Source organism: Cervus elaphus, chromosome 11 (genome assembly GCF_910594005.1).
Source record: "Cervus elaphus chromosome 11, mCerEla1.1, whole genome shotgun sequence".
NCBI lineage: Eukaryota > Metazoa > Chordata > Mammalia > Artiodactyla > Cervidae > Cervus > Cervus elaphus.
In genome coordinates this window covers 20,704,958-20,722,375 of record NC_057825.1, presented here as the reverse complement: position 1 = coordinate 20,722,375, position 17,418 = coordinate 20,704,958, and positions in this window count along the sequence as shown.

Here is a 17,418-nt window from a genome sequence, read left to right as displayed (position 1 = left end):
AAACCTTGGAAGCTCGGTCGACTTTGGTTTGGACCTCCATTTCTTTCTAGCTCTGTGACATTGGGCAGTCCACTCAGTCTTTCTGAGCCTCAAATTCTCTCATCTCTGTAATGTCGACAGGAGCTTCCGAGGTGGCTGAATGATAAAGAATCCGCCTGCAATGCAGGAGATGTGGGTTCAATCCCTGGGTTGGGAAGATCCCCTGGAGAAAGAAATGGCAACCCACTCCAGTATTCTTGCTTGGGAAATCCCACAGTCAGAGGAGCCTGGTAGACCACAGTCCATGGGGTCAGAAAAGAGTCAGACATGACTTAGCGACTAAACAGCAACAAATGTAATGGCAACAAAAGTACATGCCCCAGTTGTTTCACAGAGCCATCAAGTAAGGATACAGGAGAGAACTTTCCGACGATGACTGTAATGAGAACCTTTGCTAAGAGCAGGATATGCAAGGGATCAGAAGCACCAGTCACCACAATGAGGAAATAAAAACAGAAAACCAACTGCATGAACTCGTCCCTATTTCATCTGCTGTTCTGGTTTTTTTCAATACTTCCAGGGTGTGAGCTTCTAAAACCCATCTTGGGTTCTGGATGGAAATGACACAGCAAGAGATCCACAGAACATGATCAAGTTAAATAACAACCAACTGAAGGGGAAACACCAGCCAGATCACACACTCTTCTCTAAAAGCAATTCCAAAAACAGCATTTTCTCAACATAAGCCCAAAAGCTTAAGATGAGGGAGGGGATGCCAGTGGGAGGGGAGGAGGGAAGGGAGATGGGATGCTGCTTGCAATAAGCATTTTCCCTGTCCCTGGAGCTGTGCTAAAGGTTTACACACACATTTCCCCATTTATTATTCACCAAGTAGCTCAGCAGGTAAAGAATCCATCTGCAATGCAGGAGACCCTGTTTTGATCCCTGGGTCAGGAAGATCCCCTGGAGGAGGGCATAGCAACCCGCTCCAGTATTCTTGGACTTCCCTTGTGGCTCAGTTGGTAAAGAAGCTGCCTGTAATGCGGGAGACCTGGTTCGATCCCTGGGCTGGGAAGATCACCTGGAGAAGGGCATAGCAACCCACTCCAGTATTCTTGCTTGGAGAATCCCCATGGACAGAGGAGCCAAGTGGGCTGCAGCCCACGGGGTCCCAAACAGTAGAACACAACTGAGTGACTAAGCACAGCACTGCTCTGCAGTGTAGGTATAATTTCCTAATTTTATAGATGAAAAACTGCGGCTTTTCAGATGCTAAGTTGCCTAAGAGCCTATAGTCAGGCAGAGTTAAAGTTGAGATTCAAAACCTGGTCTGAGTCAAAGCTGTTGTGCCCTTACGCCATGTGGTCTACCAAGCTGAACCCAAACAAGCCACCACTGAAGGACTCCACGCCCTGCACTAATTATTTACAATTTCATCCTCAGTTCTTCCAGTTGTAGGAGGAAAGGCTTGCATGTAATTAACTTAAGGATGAGTTCTCCATAAATTATACTTCAATCTGGTTCTATATTTGAATAATTAAGTTTAAAACAGAAAGACTAATGAAACTAATGGTTACCAAATTACTAGATTTTGAAAATCATTGATTTTCTCATTTGCCTGCTAAAATTAATTGCTCTCATTTACATATACAGATTGCATTTTGCTTTAGCTTTGAGAATGTTTATCTTCCAAGTTTCTCCACCAAAGTTTCAAAATCCATTTGCAAAACTGCAATTCTATTTCAATTATGCTCATCTGCATGGAAACCAAAGCATTATTGCTCTTCCAATTAATACTATTATGATTGTTCCTTTCATTTGAATACAATGTCCTTGTAACTTAAAGAATAAATTTTTAACCCAGCCAAGCAACTTTAAAAATACATATGGAAATGATCACTGTGCTGTAATACAATTTCTTCTCCTCAATTAGAGAAATAAAAGCATATTCTCCTGTTACAAAACACAAAAAAACTTTATAAAATACATTTTTAACAGTATCTACAACACAAAATCCTAAGATACTATAACCATGTAATGTTGAAGGTTTAAATCTCACATGATTAGCAGGTATCTCTTGGAATGATTATTAATCAGACAAAATTTCTAAGAAATTCAGAAACAAAAGGATCCAATGTCTTGCAAAAGAGCTAAAAGTCTTATAATTCACTGGTTTTTCAAAGAGAAAGGCACCACCTACAAAACTGGTGGGTTACAAATTAGCATTTTTATATCTTTTATATTAGCATATATGTTTTACAATAAAATATAAGTTGAATAAAAACATATAGAAAGAGTAACTATAGTTTTGTGAAACTTTTGTGTCTGTTTTAAATTTTTCTGTGGGGGTATAGAAATATATGTTTGAGCATATCTATGTGTATGTGTGTTGTGTTGTGTATGTGTGTGTGCATGTGTGTGAGTCTGTGCAGGGTAGGAGTGACGGCCTGTGTCATTTCCATGACATAAAAATGTACTTCTTACTGCAGATTAAGGTCAAGAAGTTCAAAAACAACTCATCTGGTGGATCCCCTTTGTGCAGAAGAGTTTTGAAGGGCTGATATTTCAAAGATAATAAATAACTGACTTCAGCAATGGATAGCGTGCGTTCAAACCTTGACAAGTAACTTCATTTCCCTACATCTCAGTCTCCTCATGTGTAAAATAGATTTAATAATAGTAATATGCCACCAGTTTGTTTTGAAGATTAAGAGAGATAATATATGTAAAGTGTTTAGCACAGGGCCTGGCATATAATAAGCAATAAACATTGGCCATTTGTATTTTCCCAAACAGCTGAAGAGCTTCTTGTCTCTGAATAAATATATCTACTTCTACCTGTGTCCATTTCCCATCAGTCCACACCCACATTAAGCCCTTCCTCCCCTCCAGGCCATTTTCCAGGGGGAGAGACGAAGGAATGAAGGAAAGGGAGATGCATCCATGAACCCCAGTCTTACCCTACTTTCACAAAGTGCAGAATCACCTCAGAGTCCCTCAGGACACCTGGATCCTTCATCTCTCATACTTGCTTCCTTCAATACAGTTTACTGCCAGAGTACAAAATGGGGAAAACGAAAAATCTTTTTAAAAGACTGTAATAACCTGCAAGGGAAAAGAATCTGAAAAGGGGCATATACACAGACACACACACACACACACATATGTATATCACTGAATCACTTCACTGTATGCATGAAATGAACACAATATTATAAATCAACTGTATTTCAATAAATATATATATATATATTTGAAAAAAAGTAGACAGTCCAAATATTGATGATCCTAGAATAATGATGTTTAGGGTCACTAAAGCATAGAAAATGTATAAGGTATGTACTAGAGATTAGACTGAAATATCATCTATTTAGAGGAACTATTAGGCAAGCTAAGGGCTTTGAACTTTATGAGAGTGAAAGCCGCTCAGTCATGTCTGACTCTTTGTGACCCCCATGGACTACACTGTCCATGGACTTCTCCAGGCCAGAATACTGGAGTGGGTAGCCTTTTCCTTCTCCAGGGGATGTTCCCAACCCAGGGATCGAACCCAGGTCCCCCTCATTGCAGGCGGATTCTTTACCAGCTGAACCACAAGGGAAGCCCACAGAATAATAATAAAAATGGGCAACAATTGCCAAGTTCTTACCCTGCCTGGTGCCAACTGCCTCACACACATTATCTGAACTAAACTTCATGACACCCACGAAACAGATTTTCTGGTTCTCCTCAAACCCACGGGAAACCATGGGAAAGCTAAAAAGTCAAGAGCCTGAGAAATGTCTTACATGGTGACATTGAGAGTCACATCCCAGACAGCTAGCTCTGGAGCCAACATCCTTCAAGTTCTCCTGCCTTCCTAGGGCCACAGGGAGCCGTCAGAGGCTGGACAAGAAGAGACCAGCATTTTCTCTGTTTTTTTCTGTAAACTGAGAACATGTCAAAGCTGGGAGATTTGGAGCCTGGAAGCCCCCTGGGAGCCTGCCAGCTAATCCAACAGCCCAGGCAGAGGGTGAAAAAGAAAGGAAAGGCGCTATTCTCAGGGTGGAGGACTCAGGACAGAAGGGAGAAATCGGATTGATACAGATCAGCAACTGCTTAAATGTGAGGCCAGGGGTGACCAGCAGGGACCAAGAACAACTCGGGTTTCCAGCCCTAATGGATGAATGCAACAGAGCCTGCACCCTTAAATGTCACGGGAGACAGTCTGGGAGGCTAGAGGATGAATTCCGAGTGGGGCACGTTCACTGCAGTTCAAGTGGAACAATCAGGGAAGGAAAGCAAATTTGCATACAAAGAGGCAACTGAACACAGGAGGAGGGCTGGAACCAGACTGCCTGGCGGTGAATCTTAATTCTGACACTTAAAAGCCATGTGACTGAGGACAAGTCAGCTAATATATGTAAAACACCGCCTGACACATAGAAAGAAAGTGGGGAGCTTTAGGTATCAGTATGATTATACAACCACATGAAAAAAAAAATGGGAGAGGCAGAAAGTTCCCAAGGAATCACCGCTTTCTCCTTCTCCCCCATCCCTGCACCATGCCTTAGGCGCCACTTTGAGGTGCTGGGGACAGCAGAGGAGCCAGAAGGCATTAGAGAAGAACCTACACAAAAGGGGTCCCTTCCAGGTTGTTCCTAAGGTCAGTCCCATTCCTGATCAGGCCACAGGAGCAGAACGGCCTCTACATTCATCCTTTGTTCTTTGCCGACTCTGCTGGGGGGGGGGGGGGGGGGGGGGGTGATTCTTTGTTCTTTGCTAGCTCTGCCCAGGTGGGTGACCATGCTGTACTTGAAGTTGGGTCTGACTCCTTTCAGAGACGTTTTAGACGTGACTGAGTCAGCCCTGCCTTCATCAATGGGAAAACAGAACCTCCTGAACAACCAGATTTGGCTGACTTATGTTCTCCATGGGAAAGGGGCAAAGGTGGAGAATTAAGTTTATTGAGAGTTTACAGGGGCTTCCCTAGTTGTCCAGTGGTTAAGAATCCAACTTCCAATGTAGGGCACTTGGGTTTGATCCCTGATCAGGGGACTAAGATCCCACATGCCATGGGGCAACTGTGCACTGCAACAAGAGAAGTCCACGCACTACAGCAATGACCCAGGGTGGCCCAAACAAGGAGTGTGAGCTGACACTGTGAAGAGCGCTTTGTACACATCGGCTCATCTATTCTTCATAGCGGACCTGTAAGGTAGGCAGTAAGGTAAGGAAACTGAGGCATGCAGGGATTCAATAACCCTTCCAAGTCTCAGAGCCGGCTGGTGGCCAATCAGCGCTCTAACCCAGGTGCCCTGAGTCCATCACTCCTTTCAGTTTGGCATCAGGGACAAGGCCAGACCCAGAGAGCTGATTGTTGTGTTGCTGGTTAGTCCCTAAGTCGTGTCAGTTTTTTGCAACCCCATGGACTGTAGCCCGCCAGGCTCCTCTGTCCTTGGGATTTCCCAGGCAAGAATACTAGAGAGGATTGCCATTTCCTTCTCCAGGGGATCTCCCCCACCCAGGGATCAAACCTGCATCTCCTGCATTGGCAGGTGGATTATTTACCGCTGAGCCACCAGGGAAGGCAAGAAAACTGATTAACCTACCCTGAAGAGTTATGTCACATTTCCAGCACTTTCCACTAGAACAGAATGCTTCCTAAAGGGCAAAAGACCCAGCGGACTAGTTTTCTCACACCTGAAGCACTGAACTGGGGAGACAGCTCACCAACCACCAGTTAAGCTCACTGGGGTCCCTTCCCTCAGCACCCCTCAAGGTTTTCTATGTTTCAGGCCCTGCAATAAAATAATTGAAAATTATGACAAACTTAAAATATAGTATAGAACAGTATGCAAAGAGATACAACCACATGGATACTAGTAACCATCTTGTTAAAAAAAAAAAAAAAAAACTTCTTAAATTAAATATTGACCAAATTTAATTAGGTTTCCCTTACCAGAGATTCTCTCATATTTGCCCTGGTGTCAGAGGGCTTCTTGATTCTTGTGTGTCCCATAAGTTTTTCCAGGCCTTGACATGGTGGTGGCAAGACAATTAGCCTGGTGTCCTTCCCATGAAATGAGACCAGTTCCCATGTCCTCACCTCAGTCCAAACAAGCCAATGCCATAGCACTGACCATTAAATGAAGGGTCATGACAAAGCTCTCATCCTTTGTCAGCTCTTAGTAACCATGACATCTCTTCATTCCCCGAGCTCTCTGCTCCTCCCTTGGGCTTTGAGAGCCCTGTGTGTATAATGTATGTTTCTTTCTTGCTGTCTATTGTTTGGGCTAGATGCTTAAGTCAACCAGTTTCTTAAAGGGACTGATTCTTTCTTCCTACTTGAACATTTCCAGATTTCCACTTCCAGCAATAGGTGATCTTGTTTCAAAACAATCCTCTTTACAAGACAATGAAAAAAGCTAGACCAAAAAAAAAAAAAATTGTATATATCTGAAGATATTGAAAGACCATGAAGGGACCAAGGATTTCAGGGGCTAATAAGCCTGAAAAGAAGAGAAGCCAAGAGAGGTGATTCCCACATTTGACATGCTTTTGTTCTTGATCAGAAAGCCAGTAATGAGAAAAGCTGCAGAGATATCAACAGTTCTGAGCAGAAAAAGGCCTGGTAACACCTGGGCTTCCTGGTGGAACCCCAGAAAGGCAACAGCCCAGGGACAAGAATGAGCAAAACCCAAGGGCATGCTACACCATGCTAACACTAACCAAAAAACAAGATGACTCACTAGCGATTGTAAAACAATGTATCTTTGGCTATAAAGGAAAAATATCCCCGGAAATAAGGGTGAAGAGTGTATATAGAACAAAAAATAGAAACTCGGACTTTGCAATGCCCTGTATCAGTCAGGGTTCATACAGAAGCGAGAGGTCACGCCAGAAAGTGGAACAGGGAAAATTCCATATGTGGAGTTGTCAATCAAGTGAAAACTGGTGATCTGCGAACTGGTGAAGGGGGGCAGATGGACCCACAGAGCTGAGAAATGATCTTGGGGAAGAGTCTGGAATTCAGGTTTAGATTCCAAGGAGGAGTCTGTGGAGCCACCACAGGTCCACCTGGACCTGCTCTCAATTCTGAGATTTACTGAGATGAGGGTCTCCCCCATGGGCCCTACCAAAATACATATACAATTGGTAGTAAGAATGATCTTTTCTGGGACTCCCCTGGTGATCCAGGGGCTAAGACTTTGCCTTCTTATGTGTGTGCCTGTGTAGGGGAGGTGGGGTATGGGTTCAATCCCTGGTCAGGGAGCTAAGATCCCACATGCCTCAAGGCCAGAAAACCAAAACATAAAACAGAAATAATATTGCAACAAAGTCAACAAGACTTTTTAAATGGTCCATATTAAAAAAAAAAAAACTTAAAAAGAATAATATTTTCTGGAATTTAGTCAAGAATTCATCCTAGAAGCTGGACCTTTTTCCTCTTTAAATTCTGTCACATTTCCCTCCTGAGCAGATCCTGACAAAACATCAGTACTTTGAGAACCATTCCTCCAGAGGTTCACTTCCTTTTCCTTTTTCTTACTCTCGGTCACCAAGACTTTCCCCAGGGTACCATCATCTCACATAGGACCACAGGGATTGTCCCCACCATCCTCACAAAGCTGGTCTGAATGATAGCTGCATGCAAAGCACTGGCGACCAAATGAACTGTGTGCAGAACTCAGGACAAGAGAACTGAGCTGGAACTCCAGCTCACAACCTCTCCAGGACCATCAGCAGCTTGAAAACAACCTGAGCAAGGGGGTCCCTGCCTGAGCTCACACACACCAGCTTCTCTGATGTCAGCCAGAACTCTGAGTGCAGATAAGCAAGTTGAATTGGCCTCCATGCCTTAATCACAATGTTATGTTTCTCTCTGGAGTTCAGTTCTGTGCTTGGCATCTTTTATGCAATTCTTCTCAGCGTCCATGCTACCTTTGGAAATCTCCCCACCTCTGGCTTAAATCCCCCAGGGTTATTTGAATATCCTAAAAGATGGACTGATCACTGAAGAATTGATGCTTTCGTAATTGTGGTGCTGGAGAAGACTCTTGAGAGTCCCTTGGACAGCAAGGAGATCAAACCAGTCAATTCTAAAGGAAATCAATCCTGACTATTCACTGGAAGGACTGACGCTGAAGTCAAAGCTCCTGAAGCTCCCTTAGCCACATGGTGTGAAGAGTCAACTCATTGGCAAAGATCCTGATGCTGGGAAAGATTGAGGGCAGGGGAAGAAGTGGGTAACAGAGTATGAGATAGTTGGATGACACCATCTGGTGTTGACATCATCACTGACTCAATGGACATGAGTTTGAGCAAACTCTGGGAGATAGTGGAGAAGAGGAAAGCCTGGTGTGCTGCAGTCCATGTGGTTGCAAAGAGTCAGATACGACTTAGTAACTGAACAACAAAACATGGACAAGGCCTAGAAAACTCTCAGAGAGCTTCTGCCAAGATGCTAGAAAACAAGCATCTTGGGTTCCTGCTTGGGGGGTGGCTCCCTCGACATCCACTCAACCGCTCACCCTGAAAGGAGGAGCAGACAAATGGGGCAGAGGCACACTTTTCTTTCACTTCTGCACCGTGGCTTCTTTCCATGGCTGACAAAAGAAACAGAAAAGTAGGTTCTCAGAACTGCTCGCCCCAGTAGGTGGCTGCCAAGGCATCTGCTTTGAATGCTTTCCTGTCTCCAATACCACCCTCACCATCCCTCACGGATGCCAGAACTCCCACCATGAGAAACCCTTCATTCTGGCCTTGGAAACTGTTGGTTTCCAGATTCTCTGTTCAAACCCAAAGAGCCTAACACTTTGAGACAGCATTTCCCAAAGTGTTTTCCTAAGAATGTTCTTCAAAATTTCTTAGAAAAATAGTCCCATAGTCTAAAAAGGGACAAAATTAAAAAGAAGAGGACATATTACGTGTCTTTCCTGAGGGTCATAATGCAAATTAACATGTTGAAGGCGCTAAAGATCCCACAGTAAATAAAATCATTTCATTATGTTCAACAGTGTTTCCTAAAAAGATCTCCTCATGAAACCCCATGTTGTTTTTCTTTCATCTATAAACATCCCCCCAGACAGAGAGAGATTTCTTTGGAAAACCCTGACTTAAGCCATCAATTTTCAGTTAACAGTGTGTCCAGATCACCAGACTCAAAGTCAGGAAAACATGGTCTTCTGTTACCAGTACACACTCCCACCAAACCACCATTACATCACTTGGTTGTTACAAACCTTCTCTGGCCTCTTCCAGCTCTTTCCACACCCCTGTCAAATAACATTTTCAAATCACAACAGATAACCACAGCAGAAGCTAATACTTCATTGCAAAAACTGCAACAATCAGAAATGAACACCCTCAAATTCCTGCCCCATCTTTGAAACTGTTCCTATGTGTTTCCTCCCACCCCTCTGTCTTTTCTCCTGATTCAGAGGAAGCGGTGTCACCCTCTACAAAGTGAACCCCTTTATCCACACCATGAGATTATGTAGTCACCTCTCCTCTGAATATTTCTCCTCTGCGGATCTTTTAAGGTCCATGTCTGTTTCAAGCTGAGTTTTTTAAAAACACGTTCAACAAATAATCAGTATGCACGCCATGCTTTCATGGTCTAGAGGGCATGTGAATATGCTGTCACTTTAGTCGTATCCAACTCTTTGTGACGCTATGGACTGTAGCCCACCAGCCCCCAAGGTCCATAGAATTTCCAGGTGGGAATACTGGAGTGGGTTGCCATGCCCTTCTCCAGGGAATCTTCCCAACCCAGGGATCCAACCTGGGTCTCTTGCATCTCCTGCATTGGCAGGCAGGTTCTTTACCATTGGCACCATGAGGGAAGCCCCTGGAAGGCTCGAGAGTGACATAATAAGACTCACGGGTGTGTGGTACAGATTTCAAAGGTGGCTTCACACTCTTTATTCCACCCGCTTATATCCATCCATGTGAAAGGCTGATAGTATTATTTCCATTTTGTTTGGCAGATGAGGAAGTAATAGGTAAACCTTATAAAGCACCCACTAAGCATGTGACGAAAGTTAATCTCTTCTAATCCCCATCACAACCCAAGGAGGCAGGAAACCACTTTTATGCTTTTATAGATAGGAATTGCGATAGAGATAGGTTAAACAATTTGCCCTGCTAATCCGTGAAGAGCTAGATTTAAAATACAGGCAGTGTCTTTTTGAATTGTGATTTTTTTTAGGGCATATGGTCAGTAGTGGGATTGCTGGGTCATATGGTAGCTCTATTTTTAGTTTTGTAAGGAACTTCTATACTGTTCTCCATAGTGACTCTATCAATTTCCATCCCCACCATGGGATTAACATCTATACACTGCCATGCAGATAGCTAATGGGAGCCCATTGTTGGTGCAGGGAGCTCAGCTTGGTGCTCTGTGATGACCTAGAGGAAGGGGATGGGGGTGAAGGGAAGGCCAAGAAGGAGGGGATATATGCATACATATAATTAATTCACTTCATTGTAGAGCAGAGAACTAACACAACATTGTAAAGCAGCTATCAGTTCAGTTCAGTCGCTCAGTCGTGTCCGATTCTTTGCGACCCCATGGACTGCAGCACGCCAGGCCTCCCTGTCCATCACCAACTCCCGGAGTTTACTCAAACTCACATCCATTGAGTTGATGATGCCATCCAACCATCTCATCCTCCATCCTCCCCTTCTCTTCCTGCCTTCAATCTTTCCCAGCATCAGGGTCTTTTCCAATGAGTCAGTTCTTTGCATCAGGTGGCCAAAGTATTGGAGTTTCAGCTTCAACATCAGTCCTTCCAATGAATATTCAGGACTGATTTCGTTTAGGATGGACTGGTTGGATCTCCTTGAAGTCCCCAATTTAAAAATACAAAACAGGCAATGTGATGCCAGGGGCTGGATCCTGGGGGAGAGATTGGCACTGGGAAGAGGCAAATCCTGCACAAAAACCCAGATATTCAGTCTGAAAGCCCAGAGCTATGGCCACTCATCCTGAGATACAGTTCTCAGAGACTGTGAAAAACCTGGAACCATCAGAAGGGAGAGAGAGGGTGGAAGCACAGGAACTTTGGCTGGGTGCCTATCTCTGTGCCTGTGCAACAGCATTACAAACATTATCCCCTTTAGTTATTCTTACAACCCTGCAAGGCTGGGCACGTGATCCTTCCCATCTCCGCAAAGGCAATCTGATTGGACAGGAGGAGTGATTGGCAGCCCAGGCCCCACCTCTTGCAGACAGTGCCCACGGAGGTCGACTCCTTCCTGCTGACCCGGACAGCGGGCCCTTGCAGCTTCTCCTCTCAGTGCCCAAGTGGACGCTCTACCCTTGCCCCTGTGGGCAGCCGTGCCCCCCAGAAGGGTCGACGGGTGCCCCATCCTGGGAAACTGATGAAGCCTGGTGTCCGCCCTAGAGGAGGACTTCAGGCTGTCTCCATAACTCTGTGCCTCCATCTGGCGCCCAGAGACCTCGCGCATATCCTCCCCTGCTTTGCAACCAGTCCCAGAAACGCTGCGTGTATTTCATATACTGAGAGGGGACAAGAGCCATGTGCTCCCCACCGTAGTCAATGCTCGCCACATCCAAATCGTGTCGTGCACGTGATGAGAATACGCTTAACGAGGCATGGAGAGAAACGGTTCTTCCTAGCACACCCGGGACTGGGGAGCTCAATTCTGTTGTGGGTTGTTTGGGCAGGAACCATCCCTCCCCCAGGATGAGGATGACCACCGCCCTTGACAGAAGGAGCTCCTCCACCCAGCCAACGACACAGGACACGGAAGACCTGAACGTTTTAACACTCGTGTTTCAAGACAGTGCTGGCTGGAGCTGCAAATGTTTCCCTCCTTTTCAAGAACAGAAGGAGTCAGCCAAACCGAAAAGAGGTTTAGAAGAGGAGCCCAAGGCGAACAGATTGTACTCCCGGGAGGCCCCGTGCGTCAGACTTGGCGATTCATTAGTTTAGACGTGAGGACCTTGGAAATTCTGTAGAGCTACCCCTGGTGGATGGTTTGCCGCTTGGAGAATGTTTCGATGGCCGCACCCCCAGCACGCTTGTGCCCCTCAATAAAAATAAGCCTGGTGGTTCAGACTCCATTCCAGAAAGACTGCTCCCGACACTTCAGCATCCCAGCCCGGTACTGGTCTCCATTCAGATGGCTCCCGATTGGCTCCTTTAACAAGTTCTGAAAGTCGCCCTTGTTGACTAAAGCTGTTAATGCATTAGGGATCCCCATTAAGCACTGCTCTGGAAAGGTTACTCTAAGTCATATGTGGTGCTAGATACTTCACAGATATGATTTGATTTCATCATCATCAGAAGCTTTTTTTCAGCCCTAGAAACTGGCTTAAAAACTTGCCCCAGGTTAATGCAACCAGTAATTCTCTTAACACTAAGCAGTTAATTTTAATATCACTACAGACAATGCACATATCATTCAATACACAGAAGGTTTCTTTCATACCCCACCTACCCCCAGCCCCCAGCAGAAAACAGGGAGTCTCAGTCTGTGAGCCAACTTCTACCAACTTTCCTCACTTACTTTTGTATCACGGCTAGTTCTTCTGGGGCCGCATCCCACCTGGTCTCCACCCCAGCAGCCCCACCCTCCTACACTGATCACACAAGGTGAACATATGAAGTACTGAGTTGCAAACAGCAACACTTCTGTGTTCCGGCCACTTTTCTCCCAAATGCTCTGATCCAGCTTTGTCCAGCACTTAGAATCAAAGACACACTGTCTTCACCAGGCATAGGCTGCCTCTTGCGTGTTGATGCATAACTATCTGCTGTGATACATAGAATATTTTCATTCCCATTTTATAAATAACGAAATTGGGATTCAAGGAAGACCCTTGATAGACAAAGTACAAGCTGTGGGACCACAAAAACAGGGCTTTTAATTCCCATCCCATTCCTTCCTGTGTGACCTTGGACAAGTATTTAGTTGCCTCCAGTCACAAGATCTTCCTCTGTAAAAATGAGACTAATCCACCAGGTCATTGAGAAAACTGAATTAAGCAGCATGAAAAATACAAATCCCTGCCAAGAAATAAAAGAGCAAAGAAGTGCTAATAAGTATAGCAGCCATGCAGCCCTGGTGAAGGTGAAATGAGCCCCTGGTTCCAGGCCGAACGAGGTTCTATGTGTGCTCAGTCGCTCAGTCGTGTCCGGCTCCTTTGTGACCCCATAGACTGTAGCCCGCCACGCTCCTGTGTCCATGGAATTTTCCAGGCATGACTGAGCTAATCCTTGCAGAAAGCCTTGGGTCCAGAACCTCACTGTGAGTTCAAAGGGATCAAGAAACTGGAATTAGATTGTTAATATGAAATGATTTTGAGAGTATCACAACTCTTTAAAAAAAAAAAAAAGACTTCTCAACTCAATCAGTGAGTACATCTCAGGTTCCTCAGGAGCAGAAGCACAACCCAGTCCCTGCTCTCAGATGCATCAGGCTTTACTGAGAAGCTAAACTCACATGAGAGAAACAACTGGAAACCAAAGCTGAAATCTCCATGCTACAAAGGCAGGCTGGATAGGGGGAGTCAGGTGGGAGGAAGGAGAGGCTTGAATTTGGAGGTAAAGCTAGGGTGGGAAATTTCTACTCCAGGTTGTTAAGACTGAAATATATCAGAATGTGAGTATGACCCAAATTTCTTAGACAAAAATAATGGTGAAAACTTGCACTGAATGCCTAGTACATGCTGAGGATTCTCACATAAAGTGAGAAATGTGAAACTATTTTTATGGATCACAAAACTGAGACCTAAAGAGTGAAATCCCTTGATAGACGGCAAACAACTAGTAAATAGCAAAGCTGGGAGTCAAATTCCGACCTGGTGGATTCTGTCTGTGGAGAAACAAGGAGGCTCACATAGAGAAGATCTCAAAGATCAGAAGAGGAGGAGACCGCCTCAAGTTTGAGAGGAAGCCTAACGGACTGTGGGAGAGAGTGGAGGAGAGCTGAGAGGGTGCTGCTAAGCTATGGTCCCAAACTGTTGGAGATGTGTCTTCCCCAGAACCTTGGGCACACATTACTTGGATGGGAAAGATGGTTTTAAAGACAGGGTAACTGGTAGGGAAGGATGCTTTTGAAGATTAGAGGGAAAGGGATAAATGAATCCTGAAGTATTCATGGAAAATCCATGAAGTGTTCATCCCGAAGGAGCTGGGTAGGTCCCAGTTCACACCTTTCAGTGTTACAAGACCTGAAGCCTCTTCCAGACATTCAAGAGGACACCTGGGCTGTTTTATCTTCCTATACTTTCCACTTGGCGTGCGTGTATGCGAAGTCACTTAAGTCGTGTCTCACTCTTCGTGACCCTATGGACTGTAGCCTGCCATACTCCTCTGTCCGCAGGATCTCCCAGGCAAGAATCTTGGAGTGGATGACCATGCCCTCCTCCAGGGGGTCTTCCTGACCCCATGATCAGACCAGCATCTCGTGTGGCTCCTGCATTGCAGGCAGATTCTTTACCACTGAGCCACCAGGGAAGCCCATACTTTCCACCTGGAGCACTTCTATTTTACAAACTAGCGCAATAACAAGATAACATTTTTTACCACCTAACTTAGGCTACCTCTTTTGTTGACTTTACTCATCTTCTCAATGTCCTTAGAGTTTGGTGAAACTACAGGCACTACTGAAAATCAGTACACCTCTTTTAGGCATAAATGAGGTGTTATTTTGGTTGATAACTATTTATTGAGTGTTTTCCATAAGTCAAGCACTGCAGTGGATACTAAAGATACAAAGCAAAATACAAGTCACTGATTTTACAGAACTCAAGAGCTAACGGGAAAAAGAGGAAAAGAAAACAGAAATTCAGACTGCTAAGCTATTTGCACAAGGCGCCACTCACCAGGAGTCAAAGAATTTGCTGTCAGTTTACCCAGTAAGTCTATTTCTGACACCTGATATGTAATACATAAATATGCTCACTGAAGCACAAGTTTTAATCATTGAAAGCAATATACATGCCCAAGAATTTGAACCATTAAATAATTCATAGTACATCTATTCAGTAAAGAATTTTCCTTCTATATTTTAAAATGATGCTTACAAGTTTTTTTAATACTAGAAGGAAATGCTTGTGTTGCTATGTTAAATGAAAAAAATAAATAAATTTCACTCTGCTTAAAATATATATTTTTTAAAGACTAGAAGACAATATCCAGGTGAATACTGACAAAAATTTAGCCAGCAAAAAATAAAAAAGCTTTGGTTTGTAGTTTATGCCCATCACTGTGATGTGAATATCCCCACCACGCTATTTCAAGCTGCCAATGTGATGTCACTATGTGTTTGAACATGAAATGGGGAATAAATGCACCTGGTTGGCACCCAGGCTGATCCCAGCCAGTTTCAGCACTACAGGCCGTAAGTTCAAGATGCTGACAGTAGTTTGAAGGATGCAATTATGAGCAATGTTATAGTTTTATTTATATTTTCCAAATTTTCTATAATGCAGTGAGAGGAAAGTACATTGAATTTGTAAAGCTTGTTTCCCCAAAGAAACAGTCCCTAGGCGTGGACATTAGCTGAGGATCCAATTTAAGCAATACTGGTAGGCTTTTTCTTTGTACACCAAACTAAAGAAATTCTTATCATCTGGTTTTACATTCCATCCAGTAAAGAAATGTCAGGAGTTTCAATGAACCAGAGACAACAGACCTTTCTTGGTCCTGATACAAGCCACCCAGCAATGATGCAGGCCACCTTGAAATGATGCAGGCTAGGAGGACCCTGATGACTGAGCAGGAAGAAAGGAGTCATCACAAAATTAGGCTACAGCCAACTGAAACCCTGACCAAGGTGTGGTCAACTGAGACAAAACCTTTTTCACCCCCTTGGGTGAAATTTAGTGAAACTTAATGAAACGAGAACTCAGCATTAGCCTTTAAGAAGTATAAAAGCATATAAGTGAGTCCTTAGACAAGTGATTTGTCTTCTCCAACCCTCAGTTTTCTCATCTATAAAATGGGGGCATTAGTACACAGTAGTCACCACGTCATAGCTATGATGTGCTTGATAGCATGTAATGGAGATGTGCATTCTTATTTGCCTTCTTTTGCTCATTCTGCTGCCTTAGGAAGGAAAGGAAAGGTCCAAAGAAAAGTCTGCCAACAGAAAATGGATTATTTATAAATAAGAAGCTCATGGCCTCACAAATGGCCCCATAGGCTTCAGAACAGCAGTAGCACACGTGTTTCCTATCTGCAAAAGCATGTGCTTTTTAAAAAGCCTCCAACAGCTTTGCCCTAAACACATAGCTATCATATAACAAGGGGAAAAATAAAGCTTTTTAGAAAGTCAGATTTATTTTGCATCTAAACCTGCAGCTCAGACAACAAGACATGATTTCAGAGAAGAAAAAACACAGGGTTCCTGCCTGCAATCATAAGAGCCACTTCCAGCCATCACTTTCCCGCCAAGAGATAAAGAGTTTAATCAGGAGGGGTGGCAAAATTGCTAAGTGCAATTCCAGGTGGCACACACAGAAAGGTATATCCCTTGACTGCATTCACAGAAACTCCATTCCACTTTCAGAAAACATAAGGGCTCATCTCTTACAACACTAAGTGCAAAGAGATACCAGGACCAAGAGCTTCAGACCCTCCAAATGGCCAGCCAAACTGGCTTTCGCTTTCTCACCTGGGAGGGCTGAACTCGTCACAGCTTCTGGCACCAAAGGAGAGAAAACTCGACTTGCTCTGGAGCATAACGGAGCCTGGTGCTCAGCAGCTTTCAACAGATGCCAGATTCCGACACGATGCACCCCTCTGGAGGCATGACAACCAGTCTTCTCTGGCTCTTTTCTCCTGCTCCGGACAGACTGTGGGCAGCAGTGTGATTTCACGTTTGGGTTTCATTTTAAACCCTTCTCTATATATTTAGCCTTTTTTGTTCTATCCTGGGATTGGAAGGCACTGGGGATTTAAAAAAAGATGATTAAAAACAAACCACTTGTGATGGTTAATTTTATGTGTTAACTTGGCTAGATTATGGTGTCCTGTTTGGTAAAATAGCAGTGTAGATGGTGCAGTGGAAATATGCTTTGGATGTGATTATTATAAACAACCTCAGATATGCAGATGATACCACTCTAATGGCAGAAAGGGAAGAAGAACTAAAGAGCCTCTTGATAAGGGTGAAAGAAGAGAGTGAAAAACCTGGCTTAAAACTCAACATTCAAAAAACTAAGATCATGGCATGCAATCCCATCACTTCATGGCAAATAGAGAAGAAAAAAATGAAAACAGTAACAGATTTTATTTTTGTGGGCTCCAAAATCACTGCGGCCAATGACTGCAGCCTTGAAATGAAAAGATGCTTGCTCCTTGGAAGAAAAGGTATGACAAACCTAGACAGCATATGAAAAAGCAGAGACATCACTTTGCCAACAAAGGCCCATATATTCAAAGCTATAGTTTTTCCAGTAAGTCATGTGCGGATATGAGA